Source organism: Peromyscus leucopus, chromosome 10, assembly GCF_004664715.2.
Source record: "Peromyscus leucopus breed LL Stock chromosome 10, UCI_PerLeu_2.1, whole genome shotgun sequence".
NCBI classification, from domain to species: domain Eukaryota; kingdom Metazoa; phylum Chordata; class Mammalia; order Rodentia; family Cricetidae; genus Peromyscus; species Peromyscus leucopus.
Genome location: NC_051071.1, coordinates 28126120 through 28141897, shown reverse-complemented (window position 1 = coordinate 28141897; position 15778 = coordinate 28126120).

The window sequence follows — 15778 nt, the reverse complement described above, 5'->3', positions numbered from 1 at the left end:
ACTGGAATGATGCATTAGAGGATGAGGTGCCCTGCAGGGTCCTGGTAACAGAGAATCTCCCAGAAGATGAGAAAAGACCCTGCCTGGAGCTTTAGAGGGACTGTGGCTGTGCCAACACCTTCATCTCAAACCCCAAGTTTCAAGGCTTGTGAGATGTTATTTCCAGATGCTTTAGAAACCTCATTGCCACAGCCCTGGGAAACTAGTACCTTGACCTTGATGACACCTAAAGCCATTATAGGAAAGGGCTGTGGAGATTCCAAAACATAAAATCCATCTTGTGATTTAAGTTGACAAATTATTTTAGGGTCTTCATGTCAAAATATGCGAATGGGTATCTTGGAGGGGTTACATGGGCTTTAGAACATCAACCGCTCTTTCTCTTGTCTTTCTGACTTTCTGGTCCATAAAAGCCAATATGTATAAACACTGGACAAGAGAAAGAATAACATCAATCTCATAGAGTTCTGCAAGTTCTCCATGGTTTCTAGTACAGAGGTCTCTGGCAAACATGGCAGTGCAAGCCAAAATGAGTTTTTTTTTTTCTTGTTCCCAGGAATGCTTAGGCTTTGACCTAACCACTCAGTCACACATGTAGTCCTCAAAGGGCTGTCTGAATAGGCAGCCTGCTCAGGAGTTCAGATGCCGTGGCTCTAGGCGAATGTATTGGCTAGGAGAAGTGGAGGTGAAGTTAAAAGAGAGGTCAGATATGTCCCCTCTCAGCCTCATCTCCCTGGTGAGTAACTAGCATTCTCTCTTAGAAATCCTGGAGAAAAGAGCTAAGAGTTCTGGTCTAATAACGATGGGCTTAAGTATCAGGCTAGGAGATTATATTTCAACCCGCCAGCAAAGATGACTTCTAGCTAGGGAAATCTGAATTTCCATAATGCTGTGCAGCACTTAATAGCACCCAGTGGGCATGGATAGTTATGGTGCTCTTTACATCTAATTACAATGGAGTCAAAGCCAAAAAGCTCCATGTGAAGAAGCGTTTGACTCCTAGTCTATGTGAGACTTAATACAGCAGAATTTGAAACAAAGCAAAGCATACAGACTCCTTGTTGCCTCTTTTATCACTAAGAAAAATCCGAGGTCTGGGCTTCAGAATAACCATTCTCAAATTCTGACTCTAACTTTTATCATTGAGATCACCTTGAGCCAAACTGCTTACCCTTTTAACATTTGGTGTACAATTTGATAACAAAGACTGATATGTTTCCTAAATGATCACCTCTGTGGTGATCATATGTTACTCTGTTTATTCGATGCCTCTGCTCAATCATACTGCCTTTTATTCTTCTGATCATGCAGCTACAAAATTTCTATGTGACTATATGAAGATGTCTTAGTCTTCAGAAACTTCTTTCTCATAGGTCTGGACCTGAGACTTCCAATGTCAAAGCACCAGCAAATATGGCATCTGTTGAATACCTGTTTTCTGTTTTAAAGAGGACACCATTATGTTGTTTCTTCTCATAATCAAGTTAGAAAGGTCCCATACAAGGAAACTAACATTGATCATGAGAGTGTGATCTTCACTGTCAACTTTTGCGGAATTTTGAATTGCTTCTGGGTATATTTGTTTCCAGAGAAGTTACCTAGGGAAGGAAAATCCACAATGCATGTGGGTGGCACCATCCCACAGGCTAGGGTCCTGCACAGAATAAAAATGAGAAAGAGCTAAGCATCATTATTAGTCTTTTTCTGTTTCTTGACTTTTGATACAATGTGCCTAGCTGCCTCCTATTCCCAAAGTCTTTGCTTTATATTCAAACTGTGAGCCAAAGAACTCTACTTAAATTGTTCTTGTCGGGGTTTATTCTTAATAGTAAGAAAGGTAACTACTACAGAGAATTCCACCCTAACGAATAGTCATTTCCTCAAATGCCTATCTCTTAGTAGCAGTACTTGAGGGTTAGAATTTCAACTTGTGGATTTTGGTAGTCTGCAAATATTTAACCATAGCAGAAAATGTAAGAGCTTTACAGCTGTATGTGTCTATGGGTTGCACTGGTGAGAATAATGACTGTTTTCATAAACATGCCTTCCTGTTTCTTCTATAAAGTAGCCAGCCTGGGGATTACAGTAGGATTTAATAAAACAGCTGAAATGTGTAAATGAGAAAGTAGGATGTGCATTTCTGTCCAAGAGAAAGGAAGACTCATTCTTAGAAGCAAGCCAATCTACAGATGGATTTTTGTGTAGAAAAAGCTCACAACACAATAGGAGTTGGGGTAGACAGAAAACTAGTAATAGGCCAAGTACCTTTATTTGAGTTGTCTTGGAATATGCAAATTTTAGGTTAAATCTAGGGCTGGTGAGATGTCCCAGTAGATAAAGGCACAATACCTAGAACCTACAACCACATGTAGGAAGAGAGAACTAACTTCTGGATGGTGTCCTGCATTTACACACACACACACACACACACACACACACACACACACACACACACACACACACTATAATAAAATTCATGTAGCCAAAGTATGTGCTATTTTCCATGGTGGGGTCTTACCAACAGGGTTTGGTGGATGTCCAGGAGTGATGGTTATAGTCTATATTGTTTTGGGTGCTGCTAGTATAACCCTGACTAGGAACTTGAGCTGAGTTATCCCATGCCTGACATTGGGCTTTTTATTTGTCAACCCATGGAACCACACTCAAGAGTATAAGGGAAGAGCCAACTGAATTAAACTTGACAGGTAGTTTTTAAAAAGAGAGCTCGGTGAGGGGGAGGCAAAATAGGAGAGGATGGAGATGTAAAGATGGATCAGACCAGAGTTAGAGGAAGGAGTAGGGAGTGAATATGATCAAAATATGTTGTATGCATGTATGAAATTCACAAAGAATTAATCAATGTGTTGTATTTATATATACATTTATATGTATATGTTTGAATATGTATATGTATCAATAATAAATAAGAAGAGGTCATGGAGAAGACATGGAAAGGGTTGGTGAGGGGGGAGAAAAGGGTAGAAATAATTTAAATATAATGCTCATGTATAAAATTCTCAAAAAATGAATATATATATATATAATTTGAGAAATAAAGTAAATTGTAAGGAAAGTCCTAAATAACTTTATGAAGCAGGTAGGCATTGGTGTATACAATTTGAGAACTATGAAAACCGAAGTAGAATTGGTACAATAACTTCCCCACCTCAGCTGGGGAACCAGGCCTGTCCAGCCCTGTCTGCATCTTTACCTCACATTCTGACTATGGTGCTTCTCTCAGGAGACAACAGAAGGGGAACCAGGAAGATGCACAGATCTGAGTCACCACTTCATCAAAGCCATCTGAGAAAAGGTGTGCAGAATGTGAAGCTTCAGACAATGTCATTCAAGACCAAGTCCAGCTTGAAAACAACAAAAGATTTCATAAGTTCACAACTGAAATGCAATAAAGATGCAATCTCCCAACAGACAAAAGTAACAACTGCTTAGATGCCTAATGGCTTGTAACATGAGTCTTAAACAGTCTTATTAATAATGATAAAAAAACGGAGCCAGATATTGGGGTAAATTCTGAAAGATCAGAGAAGCAGAACAAGCCACAGCTAATCTCATCTTGCCAACTTCTCAGCTGATCCTGTTTCCTCAAACTGGAAGCCTCTGAGTCCTCATCCAAATGTATCTCAGGTGAAATGCTGCTAAAAGCCTAAAAGCTTAAAAGCCTCTAGTTCCTGATCCTCAAGCCTTATATACCTTTCTGATTCCTGTCATCACTTCCTGGGATTAAAAGTGTGTCTTTCCCAAGCAAGACATGAGATTTGAAGCACTAGGATTAAAGATGTGTGCCACCATGCTTAGCCCTGTTTCCAGTGTGGCCTTGAAGTCACAGAGATCTGGATGGATCTCTGCCTCTCAAGTGATAGGATTAAAGGTGTGTGTGTCACCACTTTCTGGCCTCTATGTCTATCTAGTAGCTGTTCTCTTCTCTGACCCCAGAAAAGTTTATTAGAGTGCACAATATATTGGGGGACACAATATCACCACATTTCCCCTTTTTTGTCTAATAATAGAAGAAGCTTATAACTAATATAAGAAAAACTATGTCCAACAAGTGTATACAATATATACAGTCAAGAATTACATTTAAAATGTCTAGTCCATTAACATTTGACAAATTCAGATAAAAAACTCCATTTTATATATATTAACAATATCCAGCCCATTAATATTTGTTAAATTCAGACAAAAAATTTCATTACTTACCCTATTTTGGTGAGTCCAAAATTTGCATGCAATATACAAAAGTCCAATCTAATGTAAAATATTTAAAACAAGTAGTTCCTTTTTTAAAGTAGATTTAAAAAATCTACATTTTTATCTAATCATATCCGTATTCTCTCTTTTTTCTTTTCATAATAGATTCCATAATCTACCTTTTATCTTATCATTTTTATATCTTTCCTTTTTTTTCTTTAGAGTAGATTCAATAATCTACCCTTTTATTCTATTATTTCTATATCTTTTTTTTCAGAGTAGATTCAATAATCTACCTCTTATCTATATCCTCATTTTTCTTTTTCTTTTTTTAAAAACAAGAATCCTGAATCTAATCTCCTTTGTTTAGCTTTTTTTCCCTGACCATTAACAATTAACAACTTGCAACCAACCATCATAAAATGACAATACCCATAACACAAATGACAAAAACCACCCACCCCACTTCTTCCTGTTTGGGAGTGAAGGCATCTTTAGGAGATCCTGAAAAGAAAAATTTTGGTTAACTGTCAAGTCCTGGGAGAGGTAGCTGTATCATTTGTCCAATCTCTACATAATGAGAAAGTGCAGGGCTTATCTCAAGTCCTTGCTTGAGTAGTCTGTGAAGCTGGATCATCTCATCTAGCCATCTCAAAATTGTCCTGAGCAGTTTGTAGTCCAAAGCTGATCTTTGGGTGGTGTTAATTAGCTTAATGGCATTATCATAGTCCATGTGGAATCATCATTGTGGGATCTTGCCATCTTTTTGAAGATTTCAAAGTTGCTGTTAGGCATGATCATGATTCCCTGCAGAAATTTTATTTATTTGTTTGTTTATTGTGCCTCCTCCATGGTTTGGAGCAATCTTATTTGTATCTGTGGAAGAATTGTATCTCACAGTCCCAAGTTTGCAATACAACAGGTTCCATTATTCCTCACCAAGATATTATTTGATTTCAAATCTCTGTGAGCATTAGCTGACTTTTTGGGGGTACCAACAATCTCCATGTGAAGATGGGCAAGACTGCTTGTCCTGAACAGAGTGAGTTTGATCATACCTTCTACTATAACAATGTATCTATTCAAGTAATCAAAAAGGGATCCAAGCTCATGATAATCCTACACCAGCCGCAGCTGAGTCCATATTCCATTGTCTTTGTTGTCTGGTGCTATAAATCCTAGGATGTTTTTATGGCATAACATCACAGTCTGATAAAACTCTACCTCTGGGAACCACAAAAGTTCTTCCCTAGAAGAGAATATCTTCATAGCAACATCTTCTCTCCACCACTTGCCTTGCCAAACTTCTCCAAACTGACTTTTGCTGATATTTTCTTGTAACACGATGGTCCTGGCAATTGTTCTCTGAACAAGCAGCAGTAAACCCTTCATCCCCAGTAGCAGCATCACTGCCACCACCAACATAATGAGAAACAGTTGGTGACCTGGAGCAGCAGCCACTGCCTCCATTTCATGGTCCCGCTGCCACTGTTTGTGGTCCAGCTTGGCCCCTACTGCAACTTCTCTTCAGAAAGTCTCCCAGGTTGGCCTCGAACTGGAGATCCTCTTGCCTCTGCCTCCTTCAGCAAATCCTACTGGCGTGTGCCATCACAACCAGTCTCGTGCAGCTTGGGCCTGAGCTGGAGACAGGCAAGTGGGTTTTTCAAGAATTTGTGCCCCACAAGTTGGACGCCAATGGCTCCACAGGGTGCTAAGGAAATGGGTGTCTACATTTGCCATCATTTAAATAAGAAATTTATGTTTTGCTTATAACAAGGGTATTGTTCAAGTCTTAGATGGTCTTTTAATAAACAACCTGGTACCAGATATATAGGGGTAAAAGCTGAAAGATCAGAGAAGCAGAGCAGGCCACAGCCACCACCTGTTTATTATCTCACCAAATTCATGAATCCTCTGACTGAAATCCTCTGAGTCCTCACCCAAAAGGATCTCAGCTGAACTGCCTTCATTCCTGTTTCCTCAAGCCTTGTATACCTTTCTCTGCCCTGCTGTCACTTCTTGGGATTTAAGGCATGTGTGCTTCCTAGTACTGGGGTTAAAGGTGTGTGCCACCACTGCCTGGCTCTGTTTCCAGTGTAGCCTTGTACTCACAGAGATCCAGACAGATCTCTGCCTCCCAAGTGATAGTATTAAGGGTGTGTGCCACCACTGTCTGGCCTCTATGTCTAATGTAGAGGCTGGCTCTGTCCTCTGATCCTCTGGAAAGCTTTATTGGGGTACACAATGTATCACCACACAAGAGGAATTTTCGGCTTTTTCTTTGCAATTCCAATTCCATTTAAATACTGGCTACCATAGGCTTCTCACACCCTGACCATACTCCATGTGTCTGCATCATCACCACAAGTGCCAAAGTGCCAAAAGAGTCAGTTACAGAGCACAGTGGCTATCAAAGTTTGACCTTCTAGACCTTGTCTCCTAGATCCCTTTAACATACTTTCTGCTAAAACAGTGACTATATGGAGCAAAACGAAGTGAGTCTGTCACATACCACAGGGGAATTGCTCTGGACTTGTTTCCTAATAAATAAATTTCACAGATCTCATGACATACATACGTTGTTATAAGTGAAGGCCTGATGTCTTAGATAATTCATAAACTGGTGTAGGCCCCTGAGGAAGATTGCTATCACCCTGAGGTGTCTATTCTCTCGGGTAAGATGAGTGATGTTTTTTAAAGCATACTCATTTCAGCGTCTTTGAAGATGGCTGGTGGTGTTTCTTGGTTTGCCTGCTGATTTTTATATATTATTACATAACTAGATTATTAATATTATCATTAAACCCCAGGAATTTTAAGGATAGCATTTAATGTACTTTAACTTCTGTAATCACATACACATTTTGAGGTTTGTTTTTTAATTTTTAATTTTGTTTATTATATATATGTATGTTTGATTTGTGGGAGCATACATGCTACAATGTGCTTACAGAGGTTAGAAGATGCATTTGTGAAGTTAGTTCTCTGTTTGCCTTTACATGCCTTCTAGGGATAGCACAGATGATCAATTTGTGCAACAAGTACCTTTACCTACTGAGCCATCTCACCAGCTCAAATAATTTGTGAATTTGGGGTCGTCTTGGTTCGTTTGTTGTTGTTTGTTTGCTTTTTGTTTTGCTCACTAGAGTTTTATCCTAGAGCTTCAAGCATGCTGGGTAAGTAGTTTGCAATTGAGCTGAATCCCTAGTAAAGATATAATAGGACTTACTGTTTTAGAATATCTGGTCACTCCTTTCCCATGTGTCCACCAGCTATCCAGAGTGCCCCTCTCTGGCCATCCCTCTAGTGTGTTATTTTCTTTAATTCCTTTACCTTACATGTGTTTTATGTGTTCTTAACCATCATATAAAAGGCAGTTTGCTCCATGACTCTTCTATGTCTGCCCCTTTTGGTTTATCATCAATGCTATATTCATTGCTGTCTACCTACCCATTAGTTGATGGACATTGAAGTCGTTTTTAAGTTTTTTGCATTTTTGACTTGTTTGAACTTTTGATACTATGACTCAAACTGTGACTATGTTATGCAAGTCTCTCTTGTTGTTATGTGAACATTCTGTGGGATAAGAATTTGGGAAGAAGCCTGTTGCAAGGGAAACTCCTAAGAGTCTACAAGGATGGCCCCAGCTAAGACTCCTGGCAGCAGTGGATGCATAGCCTGAACTGGCCATCCCCTGTGATTGGTGACTAGCCCAGTTGTCATCAGACAGGCTTCATCCAATGACCAATGAAGGCAGATTCAGAGACCTATGACCAAATTGAAAGACCCTAGCCCTTCTGGCTTACACCCCCAAGCCTCAGGAAAAGAGAAACTTCAAGCACCAGGAAATGAGAAACTAAAAATCTAGTTCCAAGGACAACCTGACTTAGCCATTGTTCAATCTCCCCTGCAACCATATAACAATGTAAAAAGATTTCTGTTAAGAGATGTGCTCAACTGTGACTGGGATAGTTGCAGGTGTTACAGGAAGGACCACTGTGACCTTTGTGTAAACTCCACTCCTGCCCTGATACCCCCCCTTGAGGTTTCAGGAAAAATGTACCTGTTGACATAACTGTACCCCCTCTGTGATCACTCTGTACCCAGACCATGATCTTGTGAAATGAAATTGTATGGGAATTGTAATCTTATGGCTTTTGTGGGTTTTTCCTTTAAAAAACCTCATGTGGCTGCAGTAAGATGCGGCTCTTGCTCTTAGGAGCAGAGTTTGCCCTTCTATATAGAAGCTTTAATAATAAAATCCTCATGCTGTTGCCTCAACTGGACTGGAGTCTGGGTTCTTGGGGTGCCCACTTGAGACCCTAAACTTTGGGGTCCAACACAAATATCCAGCCAAGCTCAGGGAGTCCTGCTGAGGAGAGGGAGGAGGCATTGTAGGAGCCAGGGTGGGTCAAGGACATCACAGAAAAACCCACAGAAACAGCTAGCATGATGCATGGAAGCTCAGAGTCCAAATCAACATCTAGGGAGCCTGCAAGGGACTGACCTAGGACCTCTGCATACATGTGACAGTTGTGTAGTTTGGTCTATTTGTGGAACTCCTAGCAATGGGAGCAGGAGCTCTCCCTGGTGCTTTGGCTTTTGGGTGATAAAGAAATATAGGATGTGGTGATAATGTGTTCCCCAATATATCATGTACCCTAATAAACTTATCTGGGGTCAGAGAATAGAACAGCCACTAGCTATAGAGGCCAGAAAATGGTGGCACACACGCCTTTAATCCTATCACTTGGGAGGCAGAGATCCATCCAGATCTCTGTGAGTTTAAAGCCACACTGGAAATAGCCAGGCATGGTGACTCATGCCTTTAATCCCAGGAAGTGAGACTTTAATCCCAGGAAGTGATGGCAGAAAGCAGAAAGGTATATAAGGCATGAGGACCAGGAACTAGAGCTGGTTAAGCTTTCAGGCTGCTAGCAGTAGTTCAGCTGAGATCCATTCAGATGAGGACTCAGAGGCTTCCAGTTTGAGGAAATGAGATCAGCTGAAGAACTGGCAAGGTGAGGTAGCTGTGGCTTGTTCTGCTTCTCTGATCTTCCAACATTCACCCCAATACCTGGCTCCAGGTTTGTTTTTATTAATAAGACCTTCTAATGATTCATGCTACATTAGGATATAGATATGATAGGATAAAAAGGTATATTGTTGAACCGACTTTTAAAAAGCAACTTGTTTAAAATGTTTTACATTGGCATAGATTTTAGTTTATTGATACAAATTTAAAGTAAATTTTGTTCTACTGTATGTATATTTCTACTCTTGTTTAAGGTATTATGTTTGTGCAGCTCATTTAAATTGTAATGAATACTTAAGAAATACAGATTGATAATTAGTCTTCTATGATAGTCAAACTTATAGTCATGTTAAGTTTTCTAGATATACATAGATATAATTCAATTAGGTAGATAATCTTCAAACACTTCAAAGACCTACAGAATATGGCATTTAAAATGTTTTAAGAACTTAGACTTTTCTGGACAATGAGACATGTCTATTCCTGGCAGCACCAATTACTTCAAGGAAGATGATGGGCACTAAAGACACTCCATATCTTCTTCTTGGCAAAAAATATCCATTTGGGCAAGAATCTGTTCTTGCCTGGACTGCTTGACAAAATGTTGTATTGACTAGACATGCAGGACCCATAGGAAGGTGACTCCTGAACTTTGCAAGGCAAGATAGTCCTTCAGGTTCCTGCTTCACAGAAGAAACTGACAGACTTTCTACAGGACACACAAACAAAAAATGACTGAGAGACTAGGCCTATGTGCTGAAGGTGGATATCCCAATGTTACAGAGGAACTTTGGATGACTGTCCAGGCAGCCAGCTGTCTCTGTCATTCTTGATTTTTGGAAGTTGTTTACAATGCACTTCTTATTTACTTAAGTAATATTATATCCTTCTAGAGTTTTTGATAATTATGGTTTTCCTTGGTTATAATAAGAGATAAGGTAGATATGAAACCTTAGACTCACAAACATAGAATAAATAGAATATCTTCTTTAATTTTGCCAAATACAAATAGATTAGATATTCTAACTATAATTCTTGCTTGATAACTGTTTTGTTATATGTAATTTTACTATTTTGAAATTAAAACCTTACTTTTGGATAGAAAGAAAAGGAGAAATGATGAGTGATGTCGTTCTGTATACTGTGAATATGTGTTGCTCTGATTGGTTGATAAATTAAGCTGTTTGGCCAGTGGTGAGGCAGAATAAGGTTAGGTGGAACATTCCAAAGAGAGAGAGAAAGAAAGGAAGAGAAAAAGAAAGAAAGAAAGAAAGAAAGAAAGAAAGAAAGAAAGAAAGAAAGAAAGAAAGAAAGGAGGAAAGAAAGAAAGAAAGAAAGAAAGAAAGAAAGAAAGAAAGAAAGAAAGAAAGAAAGAAAGAAAGAAAGAAAGAGGCACAGAGGAGACACTGCTAGCTGCCACCAGGAGAAACAAGATGTAAAGATACTGGCAAGCCACAAGCCACATGGCAAAGTATAGATTTATAGAAATGGCTTAATTTAAGATATAAGAGCTAGCTAGCAAGAAACTTACCGTGGCCATAGTTTAAAAATAATATAAGCCTGTGTTTATTTGGGTCTAAGCAGCTACTGACTGGGCAGGACACAGGAAAATTTTCAGCAACACTTGGGAACCTATTCCTCATGCTAGATTGCCTTTCCCAGTCTGAATACAGCAGAAGGTGCTTGGTCTTACGGCAGCTTGACATGCCATGCTTTGCTGAAGCCCATGGGAGGCCTGTCCCTTTCTGAATGAATACAGAGAGGGGGTGGTTTGATGGGAGTAAAGTAAAGGGAGGGAGTGTGAGGAAAGGAGGGAGGAGAGGCTGTGTTTGGAATGCAAAAATAAATAATTAAAGAATTCTCAAGACAATATGTACATACACATATGTGTATATGATATATACATTTAGGAATAAATAAGTCATTTTATAAATACAAAAAGAATCCAGGAAGAAATTGATTATTATAAAGTTGCTGTATATTAAAGATTATAATGGATTTCCATACAGATTTCCTATTTTATATCACATCCCTACTAAGAGTGTTATCAGTCATCTTGCTTATACATTCTCTCTAAAGATTGATGCTGGTTGTCTTTTATATTCTAGCCAGTTTCCTTTGTTTGTACTAATTTATCATTCGTATATTTTGTTTATATCAGTGGAATCCAGTCTATTTTGTGTAAATCAGTGGATTCAATATGCATTTCTCTAATATCTAACCTTGATACATGCCTTTCCTTGTAGTTATTGAACCTTGTATGTCTTCTTTTATGTGGAATCTGCCCTAGTCTTTTGTTCACTATTTGTAAAGTTTCTGGCTCTTTATAATTGAACTGTGGGAACTGATTATGTACTAGGAATATAAATCCATTTCCAGATACAGGATTATAAATTATTTCTTTCAATTTGACCTCGCCGTTTTATTTCTGAAAGTTACTTTTGATGAGCCAAGGCATTCATTTTTAACAAGTTCAGTCTGCTACCTGATTATCTGCTTTTATGGCTGAATGTTATGCTAAGAAAACCATCCCTACAGCAATGACACAATGATGCTTTCCTGTGTGATATTAGCTCTTCCACTTAAGATTGTAGCATTGTGAGCTCCATTTCTAATGGGAAGTATGGTTTGAGTATTTCCTTTCTCTTTTCTCCTCTCTCTGAGATGGGATCTTATATACCAGAGAGTGGCCTTGAACAAGCTGTGCAGCTGAAGATGCCTTTGAACTTCAGATTCTGATGCTCTATATGCAGTGCTCCATGCATGCCACACAAGTGTTTCTCAGCTTGGACCATTGCACAGGCTGATATGTATATTCTCTGTGCCTTGATTGAAAATACAGTGCTTTCTCCATTAATCTGCTCTAGCACCTCAGCCAGTGGATACTTGATCTGGCTTCTCTATCATGTGTTTCTAATTTATACATCCTTGTTTATGATGATAACATACTCTTATTATTGTGACTTCATAAACTTAAATGCATTCTTTTTCAAGGTAAATTTTAGGGTCAGCATGTCAGTGTCTACAAAATTGCAATGTAATTTTGGTTGGAATCATATGTACTGGAATCATATTTTGAGAAGATTAACATCCACATTTAGCCTTCCAGCCAAATAAGCAAATAAGTAAATAAATACATACATTTATTAAATTAGACCTCTGTGCCCTCTCCACAGCATTCCTGGCTTTCAACATATAGATCTTTGTACACTTACAAAAGATTCATTCCTAGTTCTTTTAGTATTTTTTTTAGTACTAGATTGAAAACCCTTAGAGTTTTTAATTTTCATTTGCTGAGAAAATATGGGCATAAACTTTCTATTTGTTCATCGCCTCTGGATCCTGAGATCCATGATCTATTAATTAGGCCTCAGATTTTTTATAGTTTCTTTAAGAATGTATAAGCACACAACCAGGTCAATCAAAAGGTAGTTTTGTTTCTTTTCACCTTTTATTTGTTTCCTTTTTTGTTGTTTCTTGTCCAATTGTCAATCACTGTTTCCACCATGAATATCTTTTCCACTTTGACATGTCATAGATGGAAGCTGGAGGGTGATGAATCTCTGCTTTTGCTTATTTACATATTTTTAGGGCATTTTGTATTTTTTTTTTGGGGGGGGGGAGTAGAGAATGATATACTTCATAAAAATCTTTAATAGAGTTTTACAAGTGCTTAAATATCAGCTCCAAGTGACCCAGACAACAAGAAGTACTACAAATATCATTATTTATTAGTCAATACCCAATACTTGTTCAGCATTTTGGTGAACATTCATTTTAGAAACATTTCACTGTTAGGATAAGAATTTATACTGTATCAAGCTGATAATAGAAAAATAAATAAATAAGAATGAAAAAATACACCCTGAGGTCACTTAAGACTTAAGACTGCTATCTTACCATGTACTCAGTCTGCTTCTTTAAACTGTTTTAAAGAAAACAATATAACAAATCTACCAGCTAATGCATAGCTGTAATATAAAATTATGTACTCTTCTATGCCCCTGGTTCATAAAAATGCATGTGTATCACTTGCTGAAAGCAACAAATAAGAGGTTAAAAACAAGTTATATTTTTATACAATGTTAGGCATATCTCATCATGACATGGAATAGTTACTCTCAAAGGATTTTTTTCTTCTTTCTCCTCAATTTGCAGGTTGCCGTTTGACTATCTTCTGCCTCCCTTTGTTTACGTTGAGAACTATGCTATCTCTGTGATTAATATTCACTTATTTGATATGACTTCTGTTTACTCCAATTCATTTTAAGGAATTTCTTTATTTTGACCATTCACTACTCAACAGTGACATGCCTGCTGTTGTTTTATTTGCATTGATTTGCCTAGGAGTCACTGAAATTTTTATAATGGTCCAAAGAAAACATTCACACCCCTAATGTTTACTTTGTCAGACTCAGACTGGAAACTGGGACCAGTGTGGTAGGGAGAGAGAAGCTTAAATGGTCAGGGCAGCTGCTGAACTACTGAGTAAATATCCAGGCTTTGAATGCCTGCTGCCTGCACAGCAAGGTCTCATCTCTAGAGCCTCATGGTGCTCAAGGCTAAAGAGGGCCTTCCTAGCAATCCTTCCATTCCTGGGTTTTTGTAAGATCTTGCTTTCTTCAAGCAACATTGGATAGTGTTAAACAATGAACACTGAAGAGTTTCAAAGTAGAAGCTGTTCAGCAAACATTTATATACAACATCTGTTGCTAGAGACACAAAGCCTAAGGTTTGCTGGCTTTATTTTTGCCACTTGTGACTTAGCATTTCCAGTCTCTCTTTTACCCAGAGGGTTACACTATCTTCCCCCAAAACACTTCCACACCCTTCACAATATCATTACCTCATAGTTCTGATGGCTAAAAATAATTATTATTTCCCCATGCTATCAGTTATGTCTGTGGAAACTTCATAACGGGTACTGGCTGAGATGTTAGATCCCTGCTCCAGGAGAGCAAGGGCTATTATGAATTGCCAGCAGTCCCAAGGTCTTTCCATTCCTGTCTTTCCATTTCCATGCCCTTCTTCACTGTGGGCTCCTATTTTCCCTTGCCAGAAGCCCTGTGTGGCTTCCAGAAACTACTGGATCCATGCAACACTGTGGAATGGAAGGTCCATATATTCAAATGTAACCCTCTTCTTGGGAAAAACCTCAACATATGACAGAACAGACCTGGTGAATAAGCACGCTGCACCTTCGCATCTCCAGCATCTATGATTATTTTGAAGCATGCTTTTCTCTTGGTTCTGCATTTAAGCTTCAGTTGTTCCCAAAGTTTCTTGTTTTCATACAAATTATCACCCCTGCCCTCCCTATCTCTCTTCCTGGTTTTTAAACCGTGCTTCCTGACAATAGTAGGCAATAGTGATTATCACTTGGTCTTTGTCTCATTATGGCTTTAGTGAGAGCTCAAGGGTTGTATTTTCCTGAAAAGAAACATCATCAAAGCTTCCAGTTCTGAGGACAACTTAAGTTCTATCTGGGCAGAAAGAATGCATGTGCATGTTGATGCCTAGGCATGGAAGAGTTCATAGTGTCTCAAGTGGTAGCTTGGTTCTAAGCAATGGTCACTGAAGTGGCTCATCAACTTGCTGAACTTTAACATCAATGTAAATGGATCTCACCTTCTCACCTTCCTTTCATACAGGAAACATTACTTTTGTCTTAGTCCCATGGCCATGCCTCCTACAGAACACACTTGTAAAGGTTCAGGACACCATTCCTTCCACCATGACATAGTCATCCCATCATGTTGCCTCCAGCAGAGCTATCTGAATAAAATGTGCCTTGCTGATAGGAACAGAATGAGCAGCTGGAGGTAGCTTCTCCAGTCTCTTAGGCTGGACTTCTCTATTCTATAATGTTTAAACTCTTAATAAAAATTTATCTTCACTTATTTGAGCTAGATCTGCCCAGAGCAGACCATATATGTGTTGGCCAACCTTAAAAAATATTAGACATATTTTTTCCTGCTTCCTCTTTGTAACTATCTAGTTCTAGAGGATGAAGGTTTTATGTTATAATTCTTCATATCTCTTTTATAAAGACAATCACAAAATATTTTGTAGAACATACCCTGTCAGCCTGCTGCCTCTGAGAATCTTATTTCTTTTCTCCATGGCCTTTTTGTGTGTGAATTAGTACAATTGATTTAAGTCTTGGGTTACTTTCTAATGATTTCACTGTACAAAAAAAAAAAAAGAGAAATCGAAGACTGATGAATCTTTGGGCCAAGAGGAGGCTGCAGAAGTCCAGAGCTTTTCTGTGGATATAAAGAAATCAACATCAGGCTGCCAAGGTATTTGTCCAGAGTCAAGTGGGAAGTCAGCACCCTGATAGGAAATAGAATCCAGAGCTCTCTGATGCCAATGCAACAGTCTCCATTTACAACAAATGAATAAAGGATATAAAAATATTTTATAATGTATAAAGAAAAATTAAAATTTATTAGAGATGCTGAAACAATGCATGCATTTGTTCTGCACATATTTTGATTGCATGTTATTTAATTGGCATTTTCAGAAACA